At 46.9% G+C, this 18032-nt stretch overlaps 1 protein-coding gene across 3 annotated transcripts in view; it reads left to right on the forward strand.

Annotated features, from left to right (window-relative positions):
• The window catches only part of LONRF2 (LON peptidase N-terminal domain and ring finger 2), a 77119-nt gene that overhangs the window by 8459 nt on the left and 50628 nt on the right, over positions 1–18032 (forward strand). The window lies entirely within an intron of this gene.

An 18032-nucleotide genomic window follows, 5' to 3' on the forward strand; every position in this document is an offset into this window, starting at 1 on the left:
CCCCCCCCAAACCCGGGATCCCAGCTAATTAGCCCCCACTCATAACTGGAACTGAGTGTTCTTGTCACAAGTCCTAAGATACTCCAAAAACTTGTATGTAGATGAGGCACAGGGCAACCTGGTTCAGCTTTACCTCATAGGGGTTGGGGCCACACTAATCATATGCTTATGTTTGGAGCTCCATTTTGTGAAGTTTGCCAGGTATTTAAGGCTGGTGAAGGAATAGGATTAATTGGAAATGGGAAGAAAGGTGCAGCTCAGCTGTGGAAGTGAAGAGGAAGTCAGAAGGTGTGCAATGGCACTGGGTAACCATGACTTGAAAAAGAGTTAGCAGTGAGGGAGACTGCACTTATTGGGCACTGCCAAATGTCTTACTCAGCTGGGCTGAACTAACTTATCTTCGTGGTAGGTTTTCATAAGCATTGAAAACCTGATTTATGCCTTAAAGGCAGAGAAAGGGATCAACAGAATCAGGGTGTAAGGAGTGGAGGAAAGAGACCCAAAGCTCAAAACTGTGGCAGTGGTGGCAAGTAAGTATAAGGTGGAAAAAGAGTTGAAGAGCGGAAATGGAGATCTGGAGATAGATGGAGAGTGGATGAAGGTGGAGAGGAAAGAAAGGTGACAGTGGGAGCAACGATGGAGGCAGCAATGACGAGTGACACCACCAGAAGGAAGACGGGAACAGAAGAGTGGGAGACAGTGGAATAGCAGGAAACGGCATGTTGGGTGAGAAGCAGGATGGCAGGAGCCTGCTGGCAGGAAAGCAAAGAAGAGGCACTGAGAGAAGTTAGGAGTGGAGGTTGCGAATAAAGGCAACTTTAACCAGTGATGGGAGGTAGATGGGATCAATAATAAATAGAGATGATTTCCTGGAAAAGGTACTGTTTGAGATTTTGGAGGTCCAGGTGGAGCATCTCACCAGTCTGATTGTTTTGTCGAACCAAAAAACTTGGGAATTATTCTTTTCTGTCGCAGTAAGTTATGTGAACTTTTGGAAGAAATATGAAAAGAAATGTGGGAGGGAGAAATTAAGAGGGATAAAGTTCATAGTGGGAAAAGCAGAGAGAGAGAGTGATTTGTAGTTCAAATGTATGCTTATTTACTAGAAGCAGAAGACATAGGGAAGGATGGAAACATATGTCCAAAGGGTCATATTGGTGGAGAAAGTAAGGGACAAATATGGTATCTGGATGGGGTCTTGCCAGGCATGAGTATTGTTACAGGCAGATGAGTGGAGCCCAGTGGAGTGCTGCACCTCCTGTCAGTGATCCAGATCGGGGCTTTTAATATAACATGAGCAACCAAAATGGTGCAACAAATACAGAAAGGTGGAGTACCTGTCCATGAACTGTCCCTCACAGTGTGCTACAGATGTGATGGGATGGGGCATAGAGCAGCAGAGTACCAGGAGTCCCTAAAATGCACTATTCGAAAGGGAGAAGGACACTTGCATTATAGGTGCCCCAAAGCCTTTGGCAAGTATAGTTAGTCCCCTAGAGGAACAGCAAAACCCGGAGGAGGAGAGCAGAGGAGATGAGTGGTTGGACTCTGAGGTAGACATGGTAGAAGAAACCCCACAAGAGGGTGGAACAGAAGGACAGGGGACAAAATTTCTGTGATTTAGGCAGCACAGAAGGAGCGAGGAGATGGAACAGAAGGGAAGACGGAGCAGTGAACAGCTCAGACGTGGAGGTGGGAAGAAAGAAATCATCCTGCAGACAACAGAAGTGGAGATGGAGCAAGAGATGGAACCATAGAATCAGGCCAGAAAAAGAAAGAAAACCAGAGGCTGAAGACCAAGAAGCAGAAGCCTGATAATGAGGGAGGTGAGTCAGAGGAAGAGCCAAAGAGCAGTTACCTGCAACTAACACCTTTGGGCTCCAGCTCAGAGTGGAGACCAGAAGGTAAGAAATGGCTAGGAGGTGAAAACTTGTAAGCCTTTGTAAATGTGAAAGCCATCCAGAAGCTTGCAAAGACTACAGGAATGTGAACAAGGGAAGGACAGGAGTCAACTACTGGAGCAGTAGCACAGACAAACATTAAAGGGACAGGTGCACTCAACTCAAAGCCAGCACAGATTAACTTTAAAGGGACAAGCACACTCGTTTTAAAGCAAGAATAAATGGCAGTGACAATAGTTTTGCTTAACATCAAGAGCATCTTAACAAAGAAAGGATGGGAACAGGTTGAACCAAGTAAAGGCAGACATAATCTGCCTACAAGAATGTGGTATACCAGCAGAGAGAGATTATAAACACTTTGAAAAGGTGGAGATGGGGACCATCGTGGTGGTCAGAGATAAATAAGAACAAAGCAGCAGGAGTAGCCATATTATTTAATAACCCAGAGCTGAGAGCAAAGCAGGTAGAAGTTGTCAGTGGTAGATTGCAATGAATGATGTTGTCAGGGGAACAGAATTAGAATTTTTCAGTGACTATTCAGCACTGGAGAGGGAGGGAAGGAATGCACTGCTTAGAAAGCTAGCAGTTTATATGGTCGAACAAAGACCACACATAATAGCGGGAGATTTGAATTGTATAATCCAGGTGGGTGACAGAATAGGAAGGAGGAAATGGAGCTTTTTGGGAAGCTCCTCTAGACTGTTAACAAATATAAAAGAAGAATTGCTAAGAGATGCATGGGCAAAGGAGAGAATTTTTCACTAGAACAGACCCTAGTAGAAAGAAACAATCAAGAATAAACTTTGTGCTTGTACCAAAACAAATAGCGATAAGGAAGAAAGAAACCATATACGTAGCTTTTAGTGATCATTGGATGCTGAAGATGAAAATGAGTCTTGGTAAGAGCCCCATGAGAGGGAAGGGACTGTGGAAGTTAAATGTGTGGCTGTTACAAGATGGAGATGTCAAGTGGAGATGGAGATGATGGTGAAGAGGAGGAATGGGAGAATTCAGGAAGGAAGGCTGAAGACATGCAGGGAAAGGAACAAAAGAACTGAGAGAGCTTCAAAGAAAGATACAGGAGCTGCTAAAGGAGGCTGCTGAAGGAAGATGGGTACGAGAACAGCTGGAAGAAACAAGACGAGTAAGAAACCTGGTGCGACAGTTGTAAGTGTTGTAGGGCTTGCTGCCACTGCCCTGAGTTTGTTTTCCTACAGGTGGCGACAGGGTGGACCTTGGCTTTGGATCACCTGGTCTACCGGGAAGTTAGTTTTGTGTTTCTTGCCTGCCACGACTTTGATGAAATTATATTCCCAGGAGGCATTGCCCACGGTGATCCTGCCTGGTCTCGATCCTTGTTTTCTTCTGTGGGGCTCCAAACCTCCCCTTTACCCCAGCCTAGCCTCTCCAGATGGTACCCAAAGTCCTTCTGCAGCCAGGTCGCAGTACTGCCTGTTATTCTGTTGTTTGGCCCTCTGCCACCAGGGTGACCTTTGGTTTTGATTAGTTGCACCCCTTCCAGGGCTGGTCTTGGTCTGTGCTCAAAATATCAAAGAAAAGGAAAAACCAAGAAAAACCCCAACTGCTCTCAATCTCCTTTCCAGGCTCAGTCTATGTCCCCTTTCACCTGGGGTCAAAATCCAAATCTCAGTGATAAACAGATCAATTAGTCCAGCTGCTGTTCTGCACAGGCCTGTCTGGCTCCCTTGTGAACATTCACAGTCACAGTGAGATCTCTCCTATGTGCAGCAAGGCTCTACCTGGAACAGCAGTTTTCCTCAGGCCTTTCCTCCAGATCCTTAGCTGACACTCCACACCGGAGATCATCAAAAGCCATGTGTGTTCTGTCTTCCCCCATCCTCAGCTCAGGAGATTATCAACAGCTGTGTGTGTGCACACACGCCTGCCTCCTGCTTAGGGTGGCTCTGCTCCTCTCTTCCTGTGGTCTGCAGGGAACTGACCCCCGCTCTGCCCCTCTCTGGGGCCAGAAATACCTCTGGGCAGCCTCCCTCTTCCAATCTTGAGCAAGATGCTGTTCCGGAAGTGTGGTGGGTGTTTATCTTCCCTTCCGGTCTCCAGCTGCAGCCCTGCCGGCCCTCCATGCTGTGAGAGTTGTTTGTTTTCACTCTCTGTCTGTTGCTGCAAGCTGTTTTTCTTCTCCTGACCTCCTCTGCCCAGCATGTAAGACACCTCAGGGCTTCTGTTTGCCCTCTCTCACTCCTTCCCACCTGGTTTAAAAGAAAGATGAGAGAGAAGGTGTTCTTAGCACAAACACAATACATTTTGGCCAGAGTGAAGGCAGCAAAAGGAAAGCTTGAAGCAGGGCGGGAAGAAGGTGGTGCCCATGTGGAAAAGCAGGATTAGGTGCTGGAGGCAATGAGAAGATTTAACTAAGAACTATGCCAGAAGAAGGAAACAGGAAGAGGAATTTCTTTGAAGAGACTGAAGAGAAAGAAGAGGAGGAAGCAAAGAAGATGGAAGAAAGATGAGCTTAAAGGAAGTGGAAGAGTGTTTAAAAACCTTTTAAAAGGGGGAAATCATGAGGAGCAGGAAATTTCCATGGAATTTTATGAGACATTTTGGGCACGAGTAGGCAGTGTTATAGCAAGAAGTGTTTGAGGTAATGGCGGAAACAGAGAAAAGGAAGGATTTTACAACAGGCATGGTGATCTTACTTTTCAAGAAAAAGGAGAAGAAACTCCTGGAAAAACTCAAGACCAACTATATTCCTTAATATGAACTATAAGTTAATGGCCAAGACACTAGCTTTGAAGATGAGCAAAAACCTCGTGAAGACCTCAAGTATATGCAGTACCAGGTAGAAGGATGTCCAAAGTGATCAGAATGATCAGATATTCTGTCCCACATCCAAAAGAGAAAAACAAACACAGTTACAGCAAACCTAGATTTAGAAAAAAGCATGTGACAGTGTGGATCACACATTGACGTTGCCAGGAAATACGGAGTTCTCAGAGAAATGTATATGTTGCATAAAACTATTGTCTAGAGAAGCAGCGAGTGAAGTCCAAATTAATTGACACCTAAGTGGGCCCTTTAAAATCCATATGGGGTGAGACAAAGGTGCCCCCTGTCACTGCTACTATTTGTACATGGCGTGGAACTGCTGTTAGAACACAGAATAAGAAAAAACAAGATCATAAGTGGAGTAAAGCTATCAGGAGGAGACAAGGTAAAATGCATACTATATGTGGACGATATAAATGGAGTAGTTAGACTTTTGATGAAAAGGGTGCTAAAGTATGTATCAGTGTATGGACAGGCCACAGGGGCTAAACTAAATAAATCAAAAAGCACCATAATAGGAATGTGGAACTGGAGGGACTTGGAGAAGTTGGGCCTTCAAGTAAGAGAGAAATCAGACTGCTAGGGATCCTGACAGACCTGAGGAAATGGCAATACAGCAAATGGGAAAAGGTCACTGCAAGGGTATGGTAAATGTTTTGGTTATGGTCCGGAAGGACATTGTCTTTGCCAGAAAAGTGGCAGCATTTAGGGTATGCTACTGCCTATTATTCTATATATGGGAATTGTATTCCTGCCATTGTGGTGGCCAACTGGAGAAGTACAGAGGGAAATGTGCATATTCTTCTGCAATGCCAAAAGAGAAGGGTTGGTTAGAACTGAACTCCGTACAAGAGAGAACTCCTGAAGAGAGATGGTGGGGGTGGAGGCCGCCAGACTTGGGATTGTTTGTCTACACAAAATACAGAAGCACAATATGTAAGGCGATAATGGAGGGAGAGGGGAAAGCAGCGCATATTGCCCTGTTTCATGTGGCTGCAATTTTGAGGAAATGGAGAGTATATCAGACCTCTCTGAAGAGTCCATGGGTGTGACAATCGCTGTTTCATTACATCAGGATGGAAGGATTCATGCAGAGGTATAAAATAGGGGAGGTAGGGCTGGAGGTCCTGAAAGGTCATGAGAAATTGGTGAAAGCAGTAAGGGGGAAATACAGGATGGCACCAATGGAAAACTTCACAGAAGGACAAGTGAAGAAGGTGTGGGGAGCAATGGCGTGTAAACGACTAAAAGGTGAACATGCTGACCTAGTATGGATGGCTGTAAGAAATGCTGGTGGGTGAGAAAAGTGCAACACAGAGGAGCTCATCAAGGTGCCCAAGGTAGAGGTACAGGGAAGAAGAAACAGTGGGACCTGTTTTGGGAGTGTACATATGCAAAGGGGGTGTGGTAAGGGTCCGTTGCTTTCTGTTACCAAAGTAAACCCATTGCTAGTGCAGGAGATGATACTATATGGACTCATGCCAAAGGTACTGAAAGAAATGTTATTAGACTTTATTAGCATGTGTTTAAAACGAGTTTATGGAAAGTAAGAAATAGGGATGTAAATAGTGTTTAAAAAAAATTGTTTAACCTTCTCTGATTATACCGGTTATATGATTAACTGAATGATAACACAACAGCTCCAACAGCTGCTGCTGGGAGCCACACAGACTGGAAGAAGGGTGGGAGGAGGCAAGCCCAGACAGAACACAGCCTATGTAAAACTGCAGCTAGGAGGGAGGGAGCACCTGTGAAGGGAGAAGCTAATTGCTTAATTGATGAGTCATTTGTCTGCTCCCTCTTTTCCTCTTAGGCTATGGGTATTAGTCCCCCTTGCCCCTCCCCTCCTCCTAATTGCCCAGCTGCCCTCTGATTCCTGCTGGGGCACTGCATGGCTTCCCTCCCCCATGGCTTCCATCCCCGCCTTCTCTGCCAGACTGTGCGCACCCAAGCTGAAGGATAACTGGTGAGCTAGCTGGTTGTTAGTGCACACATCGGTTAAACAATTAATTATTTAAACTTTCACATCCCTAGAAAGAAACCTTAGGGTGTTTAAGGGGTTGGCTTTCACTGAAAGAGAGTGTTTGAAGCTGGGGCTACATGAATTGAAATACTATTGATCAGCACAAGGAAGAAGTTGGAAAGGAACAGTTGGAGAACTGAAGGAAAAAGGACTGGATGCACCTGTTTCACTAAAATAAGAGATCATATGATGGGAGGGATGGAGAGCAGTTACCGAGGTAAAAGTTTTTCACGGGTTTCTGTATAAAGGAAAAGATTTATGCAAGGGTTGTTTTGTTTTTTTTTTGTGGGAAGTTGCTGCATATTGTTTAAGAATTTAATATAGGGTGGTTATAAAGTCCTTGTGTAACTTTAAAGTTTAATAACTTTGGATATATACATGATAGGAGCAAATTGTAAGCAGCAACTTGAAAATTTTTTCTATGAGTTGGAAAATCTGATTGAATGATGTATCACGAAAGATGGTGGTTATGTTGGAGTTTAGAAATGTCATAGCTTCATAATCATTAGGAGACCTTACAGATCATTGGTTCCAGCCCCAACAAGATAGGCATCAAGGCATTTTTTGAAGATCGCCAGGATGGATGACTGTACCACCTCTGCGGGGGAGCCTGTTTCAAACCCCCGGCACTCGGCTAGTAAAGAAGTTTTTCCTTATGTCTAGCCTGAAGTAATCTTCAATCAGCTTGTGCCTGTTATTTCTTGTCTTCCCCTGGGGAGCTTTGGTAAATAGATTCTCCCCCAGGCCTTGAGTATACCCCTGGTATACTTGTAGGCTGCAACTAAGTCCCCCCTGAGTCTTCTCTTTTCCAGGCTGAACAATCCCAAGTCCCTCAGCCTTTCCTCATACGTCTTGGTCTCCAGTCCTCCTCTAATCATGCACGTGGCCCTCCTCTGAACTCTCTCAAACTTCTCCACATCTTTCTTGTAGCATGGTGGCCAGAATTGAAAGCAGTAAGTGGTCTCACCAAGGCTGAGTAGAGCGGGAGGATGACTTCCTTTGCCCTGGTCGAGATGTCTCGGTAGATGCATGCCAATATTTGGTTTGCTCTGCCAGCTACAGCATCGTATTGGTGGCTAATGTTCATTTTGTTGAAAGTCACAACACCCAGATCTCATTGGGTTGTGGCGCTGGCAAGATTAGCACTGCCGAGCCTGTAAGTGTGTTGTGGATTATTTTTCCCCAGATGGAGCATTTTACATTTTTCTTAATAGCTTGGTGTTGTCAGTGAACTTCTAATACCTGAATCCAAATCGTTAATGAACATGTTGAAATGCACAGGTACCCTTAGTGAACTGAAGGATGCCACTGGTCACCTTCTGCCATGACGACTCAGTTCCATCAATTAATACCCTTTGGGTCCTGCCATGGAGCCAGTTATTTGGCCACCAGAACATAGAGTAATTGAGGCTGCATTTTCCCAATTTGACCATGAGGACATTATGGGAGACCAGGTCAAAGGCCTTTTTGAAGTCTAAGTATATGACATCAACCTCACTTCCCCTATCTGGGTGGCAAGTAACATGATCATAGAAGGAAATGAGGTTGGCCTGGCATGACCTGCCCATAATGAAGCCTTGTTAGCTACCTTTCAGAAAACTGTCTTCAGTTAGCCTACATGTGATGGATTCTTTGATTTTTCTCCAGGATTTTACCTGGGATTGAGGTCAAACTTGACTGGCCTGGGTCTCCCTTTCTTATAGATAGGTACCACGCTGGCTTTTTTTCCAGTCTTCTGGGACCTCTCCTGAGTGCTACAAGCTTTAAAATATCTTTGCTATCGGTCATGCCATGATGTCAGCCAGTTCTTTTAGCAGTCTCGGGTGTAGTTCATCTGGTTCAGCTGACTTATAGGTATTTAGCCTCTGTTGGTGCTCCCCCACAAGATCTGGGCCAACCATGGGAAGGTGGTCACCCCTACCATAGTGATCCTGTCTTCTGTCAAGCAAGCCTTAGACTGGTGGAATACCAATGTAAAGTATTCATTCAAGAGTTCGACTTTTATCCTGAATATCAGTTAACAGCTGTCCCATACTGTTTATTGGGGCCCTATGCTTCCCTTGTTCCTTTTTCAACATCCTACGTATCTAAAGAAGAACTGTTTGTTGTTCTTGATTCCGATTGCCAATATGTGTTCATTTAGAGCTTTTGCTGTTCTGATCTGCTCCCTGCAGGTACAGGCTGCTGCTGAATGCTCTTCTTTGGTGGTTATACCTGACTTCCATCCTTTGTAGGCTTTATGCTTTAATATCAGGAGGTCTGAGTTTTTTCTGTTGAGCCAAGGGGGTCTCCCAGCTCTTCTGATATCTTTTTTGCGATGGGGCATAGACTTTCATTGAGCTTTTAGGATCGCTTCCTTGAGGAACGACCACTCTTCTTGTACTCCCTTCCTCGTCGGACCTCACCAACCAATTTCCTGAGTTTGTGGACATCACCTTTCCTAAAGTCTGGGACTTCTACCCTACTGGCTGATTTTCCCTGGCTTGCAGTGGGTGGAGAAAGTGATAATCTCATGGTTGCCGTCGCCCAGTTTCCCTGCAACCTGCAGGTTGCTCACTAAGTTGGTTCTGGCCAAGGGGGACAAGTCTAGGAGCACCTTGCCCCTGGTCAGCTAATAAACTTCCTGGGTCAGATAGATCGAGGACGATGCAAGTGTAACAATGTGGGGTCAGGCCAACTCTCAGGATCTCAATATTGCGCTGTTAGACAGGAGGGTGTGACGCAGTTGCACATATACAAACACACAAATCAAGTAGGTACACACACACACTACCAACTCAGGCACATATACATCCAAACTAGCCTAGGCACATGCATACCTATCACCAGTCCAAGCACATACACTATACACCCCAAAAGTTAGACAAAAATCAGTTGTCCATACCCGCACACTCAGTACACATACACAGATCACTAATCCGTATATCATGCACACAATGACACGTGTGTGTGTGTGTGTGTGTGTGTGTGTGTGTGTGTGTATCCCAGGTACCCCAAGCACACACATACATACTGTACCATCCAAGTTAGGAACTTACCTATGTGTAGTTGGGTTGTGTGTGTGTGTGTGTGTGTGTGTGTGTGTGTGTGTGTACACTGAGATTAAAACCAGTGGACTAGAGAGAAGCTGGCTGAGGAACTGAGGCTTGGGGTTTCTTAAGGTAGATTGGGGCTGGAAACTGAGGCAGGCAGCTGAGATCTTGTGGGGGGAGGTAAGTGGTGGCAAGCAAGCAACAGTCAGGAAACGGACAAAAACTCAACTTGGGGTTTCAAAATAACAGGTTTATTAAACAGACAACATGCTACACAGCCCCATGAAGTTATTGGGTTACACACGCACACAAAATGGCAGCAGGAGAAAGAGACTTGGTGGAAGGGTTGGAGTCCAGGTGGGGAAGAGAAACAGTCCAAGTCCTTGGTTGAAGAGTGGGTAGGAGGTGATAGCTACCTATCCAGGCTGGAAAGGGGTCCTTGTTCAGTAGGTGTCCAGAAGGGGGTCACCAGCAGGGCCTCTGGGTGGATGGGTGGTGTGGCATGGTGCTGGTCCAGATGGAGAAGGGGTCCCAAGGAGTCAGTCTTCACTCCCCCTTTTTATAGGGCAGACTACTTGTGATCTCCTATGGGGTGGGCCTGTCCAGGCAATGTCAGTCCTGTTCCAGAGGGCTCCAGGTGTTCTTACTGAGCATGTGTAGCTTGGCACAATGGTAGGTTGCCTTATCTTTTGTTTCTTGAATGCTGAGGGTGGTTCCAAGGGCTGGGTCGTTGGTCCAGGTATTGGTGTTGATGGTTTGGTCATTCAGAGGGAGCTATTTTTAGACCTACTGCCATTGTCTCTCAAGCACCCTCATTCATCCCCATTCATTCAGGAACCAAGTTATGTAGGAGGGGTAGTATGAGTCATAGGTTACACAACTGGGCATGGGGATAAGATGGAGGATTGACATGACTAGGCCTAAAACAGTAATCGCACAATATAAAAGCAGTAAAAAAATCAATACAGACATAATAATTATCACGTATAAAACAGTGGATATTTGTAGCAAAACAGCAGGGCACTTATTTGCAAAGGGGAGGGGGAGAGAAAAATAAAACTTACTACCTAAAATAAAATGTTAAAGCTTATCCTACATCTTAGCCTACTTATACTTATCTATAGGGAATAGAGAGGGATAGAAAAAGTCAGAAATAGTTGGGGAAGGGGAGGGAATGCATTTAAAAATTTAAAAAAAAGAAAGAAAACTGGGGGTTTTGCTACACAAGGAAGGAAGTTTTGGGAGCAATCAGATCTAGCTGAGTTCTCATCCCATGAGATGTCTGGGTAGTTGAAGTCACCCATGATGACCATGAAGCCTCTGCCAGTTCTCTAGAGAATTCTTGATCAAGTTGTTCCTCTTGTTTCGGAGGCCTGTAATAGATTCCTACAGTCAAGTCCCCTTCTCCATGCTCTCCCAATATCTTGGCCCAGAGGCTCTCAAGTGGCCCTTCTTTCCTTCCAATCATGGCTTCAAGGGAGGTGTAATGTTCCTTTAGATAGAAAGTAACTCCTCTGCCTTTCTTCCCAATACACTCTCTCCTATACAGGGTGTAGCCTCCTTTGCCTGCAGTCCAGTCATAGGTGGAGTCCCACCAGGTCTCTGTGATCCCTATAATATTGTATTGCTTGTTGCTTAGTAAGAGAGCTGTATTGTATTTGAGCTGTATTTTGTTAAAACTGAATTAATTATGCTTTCAATCACCATTTACCGTTTGCTTCTATCATGTACATCCAAAGTTATTAAAGTTTAATTTGCACAAGGACTTTATAAACACCCTTTATATGTAGTTTCTATGATACGAATAGTGTTCTGTGTTTTCCGTTTTTATCAGGTTTTTTTTTTCCAACAATAAATTCTCTGATTTTTTTTTTTTTTATTGAAGTTATTTGGTTTTTACTGTTTTACGCCCATTCTTACTGATTTACACCTGCTTTTTCAGTTCACTCAATTTTACCGGGTACAGTAAAATCCCTGTTAACTGGCACGAGTAGGAAATGGCTTGGGGGTGCTCGTAAGCTAAAAGTCCCGGTTACCTGAGGCACAGGTTTCCAGCCAGACACGGGAGAGGGGGAGTGGTGGGGGAAGGAGTGGTAGCAGCAGCTGCATGCATAGAGGGGGGCGGTGGCTGTGCAGGGGCTGAGGGAGTGGGGCTGGAGCCGCTGCCTGGGGCGGGAGGGTCCAGAGAAAATGCTTCCGGGGTAGGTGGGTCCCAGCTGCACCCTGGCGGCTCTGGCTGCAGTCCTGCCCTAGGTGCTCAGAGCTCTGAGCCCTACCAGGATTGGGGGCAGGTGGGAGAGTCTGGCTCTGTTCCCTGTGGCAAGTGCTGTACCTGACCACTCTGCACAGGCCCACGGGGCTAGAGCCACTGCCTGTAGTTGTGTCTGTTTGTGTTCCGCCCCCCCACTCCCCGGCTGGCTGGCCACATGCTACTCCTTGCAACCCCTGGGCTGCACTATCCTCCGATTGTAGGTGCACTTATGTTTTGCTGGCAAAACTATGCAGTGTAATCATGTACTTAGCATGTTTTCATGCCTTCCGTAAGGCTAGAAGTTTATTAGCATATTAGTTCTTTTCTGCCTGCCTCAGAGGCATCTGGAAAAAATTATTTAAACTTAATTTCATAGATTTCATAGACATTAGGGCTGGAAGGGACCTCGGAAGATCATCGAGTCCAGCCCCCTGCACAAAGGGCAGGAAGTCAGCTGGGTTCATAGGATCCCAGCAAGATAAGCATCCAGTTTGCTCTTGATGGTGTTCAATGTAGGCGCTTGAACCACCTCCGGTGGCAGGGTGTTCCAGACCTTGGGGGCTCGAACAGTAAAGAAATTCTTCCTTATGTCCAGCCTGAAACGGTCTTGTAGTAGTTTATGACCATTTGACCTAGTTGTCATCCCTTGGGGCGCTCTGGTGAACAAACGTTCCCCCAGATACTGGTGGTCACCCCTGATAAACTTATAGGTGGCCATCAGATCACCCCTGAGCCTGCGCTTTTCAGGCTAAAGAGCCCCAGAGCTCTCAGCCTGTCATCGTAGGGTCTGCTTCCCTGACCTCTGATCATGCGCGTGGCTCTTCTCTGGACTCTCTCAAGCTTCTCCACATCCTTTTTGAATTGTGGAGCCCAAAACTGGACACAGTACTCCAGCTGCGGCCTCACTAAGGCCGAGTACAGGGGGAGAATGACGTCCCGGGATTTGCTTGAGAAGCATCTATGGATGCAAGCCAGCGTTTTGGTCGCTTTACTAGCCGCCGCATCGCATTGCAGGCTCATGTTCATCTTGTGGTCAATGATGACCCCCAAGTCTCTTTCTTCCATAGTGCTAGCCAACATAGCACTGCCGAGCCTATAAGGATGCTGCGGGTTTTTTTTCCCAAGGTGGAGAACCTTGCATTTATCGGCGTTGAACACCATCAGATTCTCGTCCGCCCACTTGCTGAGCCTGTCCAGGTCAGCCTGGATAACCTGCCTGTCTTCTGGTGTGGATGCTTTGCCCCAGAGGTTGGTGTCATCGGCGAACTTGGCCAGTTCTGATCGCTTCTGACTCCAGTGTCCACATCATTAATGAAGATGTTGAACAGTATGGGTCCAAGGACAGAGCCTTGGGGGACCCCACTGGTCACAGGACACCACGATGAGTGACTTCCATCGATTACTACCCTCTGGGTCCGACCCCGGAGCCAATTTTCCAGCCAGTGGATCGTGGAGGACCCAAGGCGACAATTGGCCAGTTTCTCCCAGAGGCGATCATGGGACACCAGATCGAAGGCTTTTTTGAAGTCAAGATATATGACATCAATCTCTTCTCCCTTGTCCAGGTGATAGGTCACCTGGTCGTAGAAGGAAATGAGATTGGTCAAGCAAGACCTACCCGCAACAAACCCGTGCTGGCTATCCCTTAAGATGTTGGCGTCGGCCAGTCCATTAAGGATGGCCTCTTTAATAAACTTTTCTAAGATCTTCTTCTTCTTCTTCTGATAGAAGTCAGGCTGATGGGCCTATAGTTAGCTGGATCCACTTTCCTCCCTTTCTTGAAGATAGGCACCACATTGGCCTTCTTCCAGTCTTCGGGCACTACACCAGAGCGCCAAGAGTTTTCAAAGATCAGTGCTAGAGGCTGGGCTATGATGCTCGCCAGCTCCTTGAGTACCCTGGGGTGAAGGTTGTCAGGGCCGGCTGACTTGAAGGTATCCAGCTTTTCAAGATGTTCCTTCACGAAGTCAGCATCAATGGAGGGCAGGGGATCACCCTCACCCGGACTTCCCTGTCCCGTAGCGGGCATGGGACGATGAAATATGGGGATGATGAAAGACCAACGCAAAGTACCTATTTAATAGGTAATAGCTAATAGGTTGGCTTTTTCCTTGGTGTCAGTTGTCAGTTGCCCCATCTGGTTCAGGCGGGGTCCAATGTTGCCCCTGCTTTTCCTCCAGCTCCCCACGTATCTGAAAAAGGACTTTTTATTGTCCTTGATGCTCAAAGCTAGCTGGAGTTCAGTTGCAGCCTTGGCTTTCCTGGTCTGCTCCCTACAGGACCGGACCAGTGCAGAATAATCCTGCTTGGAGGTGACTCCCATCCTCCATCCTTTGTAGGCCTTTCTTTTTAGCCTCAGGAGGTCTGCTAGGTCCCTGGAGAGCCAGGGGGGCTGCTGTGCCCTCTTGCTGCCTTTCTTCCGAGATGGAATACTTAATATACTTAATATAAGTAAACAGTTACAATGTAGCAGAAGATAAAGTGCACAAGTTACACATGTGACCAAATGCTATAGGTTTACAACTAGACCTATAACATGCCGTTCATATATAGTCAGTCAGAACTGTAATGTATCTTATTTTTTTGCCCAAAGAATGTACTTCTTAAAATATTTTTTCTCTTAGAAATTGTCCAGATCTTAAATTCAAGTGGAAAATAGGTCTTATGGTGATAGATGGATCTTTATTTGCTACTTTTTTCCCCTTAAATTGACAGTTAAAAAGTCGGGGGGTGTTTCATATTCAAGGGCGTCTTACATTTGGAAGGAATGCAACATGTTGGCAGCCTGTGTCAACAGGGAAAATTGGCCATGGAAGTGCTTCCTTGTTTAATTTCTTTCCATAGTTGCAGGCAATGTATGAAGCCAGGAGATAACACCCTTCATTTTGCTTCTTTTTCTGTAACAGGACATGGATTAGGGTTAGAAAAGCCATACTCCTATCCCAGAATACAACTTCTTTCAGCTCTGTTGTGGTTAGAGAAGCTGTTTGTTCCTCTGCTTCCCCAGTTCATTGTTCAGTGTGACAAGCTGTCATTTCTACCTTAGTAGTCTTGTCCTAAAACCATGATAGAGCTTAGCTAAATGAATCTCCTAAAATAGAGTTGGGCAGTACAGGCATCTTAAGATGTAGGGTGAGGCAGGACAAATAATAAGCTTTATATAGATGACTCTTAGAGGTGAATTTTTAAATGTGTGTCCATAACTTGGGATTGTTTTAGTTATGGACCCAAGATTCCCATTGTTGGAAGAAACTAGCTTCTATGAATGAAATCATAAACCTTATATTGTCGAGATACATGCTTTCCTGTTCTTGGATAATTAGTCCTAACTGCTGCTTTTGAATAGGGTACACAATTCAAAGATGGCAGTAGAAAGCAGCTGACTGTCCTGTATAGATACAAGAGGCATTAAATACGGTGTATACTTCTTTACTTGGTGAGGGAAGGGGCAGATGGGATGTACTGAAATATAAAATAAGGTTTCTGTGTTTGCTAGCACAGTGGGCCCTAGTGAGCTAGTACAGGCAAGCCCCGCTTAGCACTCCTAATTGGTTCCATAAAAACTGAGCGTTAAGCAGAACAGTGGTAAGCGAAACCCATTGCCCCATAGAAATGAGCGTAAGTAGAGATTAATTGGTTACTGCCTGCCCCGCTGCCACCTCTCCTCACTCCCCCCGCCTGCCTGCTGGCGCTCCAGCCCCACATACCAGCCCTGGCATATGCTCCTGCCACCTTGCTCTGGATCCCTGCTGGTCCTGGCCCTGGGCACTGGCATCGGTCCCACACTCACGCCTGGCCCCCCCCGCGCTGCTTCTCACTGCTGCCACCTCTCCCCACCCCCCATACCTGTCCGCCAGCCTTTCTGGCCCCACTTGCCAGCCCGGGCACTGGCACTACTGTTGCTCCGCTCTGGGCACTGGCCCCTGCCGTGGGGCAGTGAATGTGGGCCCCACGCTCCTGCTGCCCCACTCTGGGCACCGGCGCAGGTCCCACGCTGCTCACCTCTGTTGTTGCTGCTGCTTTTCCCTGCGCTGCCACTGCCCGCACCCCCCCCCCCCCCCCCACACCCCCACCTCCACCAGTGCTACTGCCAATCTGCTCTGGGTGCAGGCTTCCATTGGCGCCAGCCTGGGTCCCATGCTCCTGCCCTCTTTTGCAGTCATTTGTTTCCACCCCCTGCCCGCTCCAGCACCGTGTGCCAGCCTGGGCCCGTGCTTCTGCTGTCCCACCCTGGACCCTCATGCCTGCCCGCCCACTCACTGCCACTAGCTCATCTTCCATTCACTGTCATCACCACTGCTTCTCCCTGCCCGCCTGCCTGCCGAAACTCCAGTTCTATTGAGTGCTATAGCGAAACTGGCTGAGCGCTCAGCAGAATCAGGTATTAATTCTAAATGAGAGCTTCAGCGAAACAGTGCTAACTGAAACTGTGTTAAGCAGGGCTTACCTTTATAGTTTCCAGGTGCTACTTTTAATACAGTTCTGTAAGGGTGCTGCTGCACTTGAAGGCAACCATTTTCAAAAGCAGAATTCACTATTATAAGCAGTATAGCAGGATTTCTGATAGTTGTTATGGACTTTCTCAACTATCTAAACATAGTTGCATGTATTCTTTTAGCTCTTGAAAGTCTAGAATCATATGCTGTAATATCCTGCAGTTTTCAAGTTTCATAGCAGTGAATATAAATTCCAGTTGCTGTAGTGGCAACAGCGTTATAATTGTTTTACGATCTCTGATCTTGGTTTCTCAGAGTTCAAGTGTCTTTATGAGGTGATCTTCAGTTTAACTTTGCTTTTTGCTAATCTGATTTATTGCTTTAAATCGGGGGTTGTCAACCAGGAGTATGTAGAACCCTGGGGGTACTTGGGAAAGCCCCAGGGAATATGAGGCAGTGGCATGGAGAAGCGAGGGTGCTTGGGAAGCGCGCCGCCACACGCCTGCTGCTGTGCACCTGCTGCTACTACGTGCTGTGGTTGCGTGCGACACTAGCACCCCCATTCTTGTCAATTGGCTGCTGGTGGACACCCCTGCCCCCCCCCCCCCCCCCCCCCAGCTCATCCAGGGGGTACAGTCCAGGAGCGGTAAATGTTCCTTAAAAAACGTTGATAACCCCTGCTTTAAGTGAACTGTCAGAATGGACTACAACAGAGCTGTCCAGTGTATAAGCAGCTGGCAGCTGCACTAGTAGGGACTGCACACCCTATAGGCTGCACCACTGTGGGCTTTGGGCTCCTACTGTACTGTGCCATGCCCCACAATGCTATCTGGGCATCCCGCAACAACTGCTATACTGCTCTCTGTGAATGTCCTTGCTGTGCTGCTTCACCATGCTGAGTGGGAACCCTTCCTTCCTTTGCTGTACTTTCATAGATTTCATAGACATCAGGGCTGGAAGGGACCTCGGCAGATCATCGAGTCCAGCCCCCCGCCCAAAGGGCAGGAAGTCAGCTGGGGTCATAGGATCCCAGCAAGATAAGCATCCAGTTTCATCTTGAAGGTGTTCAATGAAGGCGCTTGAACCACCTCCGGTGGCAGGCTGTTCCAGACCTTGGGGGCTCGGACAGTAAAGAAATTCTTCCTTATGTCCAGCCTGAAACGATCTTGAAGTAGTTTGTGACCATTCGACCTCGTCATCCCTTGGGGCGCTCTGGTGAACAAACGTTCCCCCAGATGCTGGTGGTCACCCCTGATAAACTTGTAGGTGGCCATCAGATCACCCCTAAGCCTGCGCTTTTTCAGGCTAAAGAGCCCCAGGGCTCTCAGCCTGTCATCGTAGGGTCTGCTTCCCTGACCTCTGATCATGCGCGTGGCTCTTCTCTGGACTCTCTCAAGCTTCTCCACATCCTTTTTGAATTGTGGAGCCCAAAACTGGACACAGTACTCCAGCTGCGGCCTCACTAAGGCCGAGTACAGGGGGAGAATGACGTCCCGGGATTTGCTTGAGAGACGTCCCGGGATTTGCTTGAGACGTCCCGGGATTTGCTTGAGATCATCGAGTCTGACCCCCTGCATAGGCAGG

Source organism: Alligator sinensis, unplaced genomic scaffold (assembly GCF_000455745.1).
Source record: "Alligator sinensis unplaced genomic scaffold, ASM45574v1 scaffold462_1, whole genome shotgun sequence".
NCBI classification, from domain to species: Eukaryota; Metazoa; Chordata; order Crocodylia; family Alligatoridae; genus Alligator; species Alligator sinensis.